Genomic DNA, 4,823 nt, shown 5'->3' on the forward strand with positions numbered 1-4,823 from the left:
TTTTGACATTATTTGTGTCAGAATACAGTAACTATCGTGACAAATCTAAATACACAGAAATAGAAAACTAAGTTTCAGAAAGCCCAGCTATTAGCATGTGCCCAAGATACCTAATGCAAAATGGGTGATATGGAATGTACAGCATGAAAAATGGACAGTAGGGTCTCACACTGGGAAACCTCAGTGATGCCTGCATGCTGCCATTCCCAGAGGCATTGAAAGTGAATCCAAACCTTGACAGAAAGTGTCCTGCTTGTACAGTACAGTAGTGGGTAATTCCTTTCTATTAGCATCGTTAAAATCCAATTTTTTGCTCATTTTAATTTTGTATCAACTTGTAATAAATGTATGTTATCTATGGAGTAGAGTGTGATGTTTCAACATCTATACACAGTGTATACTGATCAAATCAGGTTAATTAACATTTCTATTTTCTTATCATTTCTTAGATTGGATCTTTCAAGCCTCCTAATTCTTCATAAAATATAGAATTAGTGCAAACTATAGACTCCCCATTGTGCTGTGGAACAATAGAATATATTTCTTCTATCTCTGTTTTGGTACCTGTTATCCAAGTTCTCTGTGTCCTTACCCTGCATCCTTCTGAATCCCTACGTATCATTATTCAACATTCAGTTTGACTTCTTTGAACTTCTACATATGAGAAAGAAGAAATAGTATTTGTCTTACTATGCCTTAACTCAATGTCCTTTAGCTTTATTCACTTATCTGTGAATGACAGGGGATTTTTCTTATTTATAGCTGAATAATATTCTGGTATGTATATTTATATATATAAATATATTAATTATTAATATAATATTATGTAGTCATATGTTAATAGATAATTAGATTGCTTCCTTATCTTGGCTATTATGAATAGTGATATAGGAAACACAGAAGTGTAAACAACTCATTGATATAATGAAATGATTTCATTTTCTTTGGATGTTTATCCAGAGTGTGATAGCTGATATAGTAGATTTATATGTACTAATGTACTAATTACATTCCTACTAGCAGTGTCTAAGTTACCTTTTCTTCACATACTTGCCAACATTTTATTTATTTATTTATTTATTTATTTATTTATTTATTTATTTATTTATTTATTTATGTCTCTTTGATAATAGCCATGAGGTTAGAACTGTGATTTTGATTTAAAAGTCCATGATGACTACTAATATTAAACATTTTTTTCATATATTTGCTGGTCTTTTGCATTTCTTCTTAGAAATTCCTACTCAGATAATTTCCTTGTATTTTTAAATGATTATTTGTCTTCTTGGCATTGAGTTTTTGAGTTCCTTATTTAGTATGGATATCAAATATCTGTCAAATGAATAGTTTATAAATATTTCCTTCCATTCTCTAAATAATCTCCTTACTCTGTTGATTATTTATCTGGCTATGCAGAATCTTTTTAACTTGATATAAACTCTTCTACTATAATGTCATCATGTGTCTGATTTGGAGAAAAAGATGTAAATTGAGGTATTCTTGACACAGGGGAATATAAATTTTAAATAGCATTGCATTCAAAAAAGCACACATTTGTTTTTCTTACTGCAAATAGGGGCTTAAAGTAGCACATACAATGATCATAAAGTTCAAAATATAAAATTTTATATCCATATCTTATTTCATACCATCCTTCCAACCAAACATTCTTAAAATTACAATTATATATTTATTCTCCAAATGGGTCTACATTCCTATTATGTATTGTTTGCTATTTTCAGATTGTTATTGAGTCTTGTCCTCTTCACATTGATTACACAGCAATAAAAACCATTTCAGATACTTTTTTTTTTTGTTATTAGTAACCTATGGTTTCTGTAACAGAATCATAGATGTAGTGGCTTAAAACAACCCACATTTTTTTTTTTTTTTTTCAATTTGAAGATGAGGAATCTGAAATAGGTTTCACTGGGACAAAATCAATAAAATTAGGGAATGGATACTTTTGGGAAGGCATTATTCAGTTTGCCATACTATCCAAGATGCTTTAGATTAAGAATTACAAGGAAACGATCAACCCAAAGGTTAATTACTTTCGATGCAACACTTCAATTCTTATAACAATGTGAATTTGATTGGATTGAAATGACCAAAATTAACATTATTTTTCTGAAATGATGAATCTGAACCTAATTTACCTATTTTTTTATTCTCCTCCCTCTTCCTCCTTCTCATTTTTTCTCTTTCTCCTCCTCCTTCTGCTACTTCTTTCCCTTCTCCTTCTGGTCTACCCCTGCCCTTCCTCCTCCTTTTCCTCCTTCTTGTTCTTCATCATGATCCAGGGTCTCACGCATACTAGGCTAGTGCTCTACCACTGAGTCCAGCTTTTTTATTTTAATTTGAGACACAGTGTCACTAAGTTGCCCACACTGGCCTTGATATTGTGATCTTCATGCCTCCACCTCCTGTAGCAGGGATTAAATATGTGCACCTCTGTGCCCAGTTTGATATCTCAAAAGGCAGTGTTTAGTTCAACTACTACTTACATGAGAGTCCTGCAATTAAACATTTCTTAAATATCTGGTATTTTAATCTGATTTGTATTTAGGAAAGAAAAAAAGCATGCTAATATTTTTTCAACATTCTAGAAAGCAATTTGGCATTATAACAACATTCATTAACCAAATAATTCAATCAATTCTCAATTCGATCAATTCTCAGAATCTTTGCTCATCTTTTTTAGTTATCTACCCATACCCAGGTCATCTCTCTCATTCTTAGTTTAAACTCCTGTCTTTTTTTTTTTTTTTTCTTAAAGACATTTATTCAGCATCATGATCAGACTATTACATTTAGCAATCAACAGCATGGGTGCAAAAAAAAAAAAGTCTACATTAAAACCCTTTGTTGGAATGAATTACACTTTCCACAGAACAGAAACTAAAATAACCTGTTATACAATTACTCACATATACAGTCCTCGAGGTTTTTTTTGCCCATACACATGAGTATTGTCTAAACCATGTCTTCTTTGTAGCAGCTAGGCCCTGCCACCACTGTGCTTGGCTGAGTTCACAAATATGTTGTAACCTGTAGCTTCCCTGTCACTTCTCTGGCTCTCCTCTCCTGCTAAGCTTTGTTTCCTGGCAATATTAAAACCTTCTGCCACTGCCATAGCTACTGCTACTGCTGGAACCGCCATAGCCACCTTGGTTTCGTGGTTTAGCAAAGTATTGGCCTCCACCACCATAAGGTCCAGAGCTTCTGCCCCCAAAGTTCCTACCCTTCATGGGTCCAAAATTTGATGACTTATTGTTGTAATTGCCAAAATCATTGTAGCTTCCACCACCTCCGAAATTGCTTCCATCATTACCAAATCCATTGTAGCCATCCCCGCTGCCACCATGTCCACCACCACCACGGCTGCCACCAAAGCCACCACGACCACTGAAGTTTCCTCCATGACCAAAATTATCATTTCCACCAAAACCACCTCCGCGACCACCACCAGAGTTTCCAGAACCACTTCGACCTCTTTGACTAGATGAAGCCCTAGCCATCTCTTGCTTTGACAGGGCTTTCCTCACTTCACAGTTGTGGCCATTCACAGTATGGTATTTCTGAATGACAATCTTATCCACAGAGTCATGGTCATCAAAAGTTACGAAAGCAAAGCCCCTCTTCTTTCCATTGCCTCTGTCAGTCATGATTTCAATAACTTCGATTTTCCCATACTGTTCAAAATAATCTCTTAGGTGATGTTCTTCAGTGTCTTCTTTAATGCCACCAACAAAGATCTTTTTCACAATTAAGTGGGCCCCTGGTCTCTGAGAATCTTCTCTTGAGACAGCTCTCTTTGGTTCCACAACTCTTCCGTCCACCTTGTGAGGTCTTGCATTCATGGCTGCATCCACTTCCTCCACAGTGGCATAAGTGACAAACCCAAAGCCCCTGGAGCGCTAGGTGTTTGGGTCTCTCATTACCACACAGTCCGTGAGTGTCCCCATTGCTCAAAATGGCTTCTCAGACTCTCATCAGTTGTTTCAAAGCTCAGCCCTCCGATGAATAGCATCCGCAGCTGTTCGGGCTCTTTAGGGGACTCTGATTTAGACATGAGGGCAGCAGGAACAGAGACTTCAACAATGCTTTCTCGGCGGCATCCACGGGCAGAAAGGAGTAAGTTAACCAACGTATCCCTAAACTCCTGTCTTATACCACATTCTCCAACATTACTCTTAATCTATGATGATTTCTGTGTTCATAATAAGGATTACACCAACACCCTGTCCTCATGTTTCCTTGAACTTCTTTCTTCCCATGTTCTTCTTCTTGTCTTCACACTTATAGTCAATTACCCATTGAACATACCCTACAACCTGCCTTCCTCTATGACTATTTCATGCATTCACTTTCAATCATTCCCTTCTCAGATCCCTACATTCTTTCTTATAAACTAACTCTTTCAGACATAAGATTCCAAGTTTTCAAACTGCAGGGATGTTTAATCTATTATTTCTACAGCCTCCCTAGTATATTTAACTCTCTCCAGAGATAAACTCCATAGTTGAACATTGTAACCACTTCCTTGTGCATATATTCAATTTCTTTATATGTGTCCCATTTTTTTGGTAATTCTTCTCTGGTTGAATTTCTTTCTCCTGTGCTCTGCTACTCATGTTTCTGTCTGAGCATCTTCCAATGAACTTCCCCCAGTTATGCATAAGCATTTTTCCTTTGCTTCTGTCTGAGTTTGTAAAGATGCAATATTTTTATGAGCTTCTTTTCCACTTTTTAAATACACATGCATTTCCTCTTCATTTGTGGGTTTCCTTTTCTTCCTGTCTTTATACCAATTTTCTGTA

At 35.8% G+C, this 4,823-nt stretch overlaps 1 pseudogene across 1 annotated transcript; it reads right to left on the reverse strand.

Moving 5' to 3' along the window:
* Positions 1 to 2,838: 2,838 nt before the first annotated feature.
* LOC306658177 (heterogeneous nuclear ribonucleoprotein A1-like) lies at positions 2,839 to 4,135 on the reverse strand (annotated as a pseudogene). The gene has a single exon. The product of its transcript is annotated as a heterogeneous nuclear ribonucleoprotein A1-like (transcript).
* Positions 4,136 to 4,823: the final 688 nt, after the last annotated feature.

This window comes from Sciurus vulgaris (genome assembly GCF_902686455.1).
Source record: "Sciurus vulgaris genome assembly, chromosome: 1".
NCBI classification, from domain to species: Eukaryota; Metazoa; Chordata; class Mammalia; order Rodentia; family Sciuridae; genus Sciurus; species Sciurus vulgaris.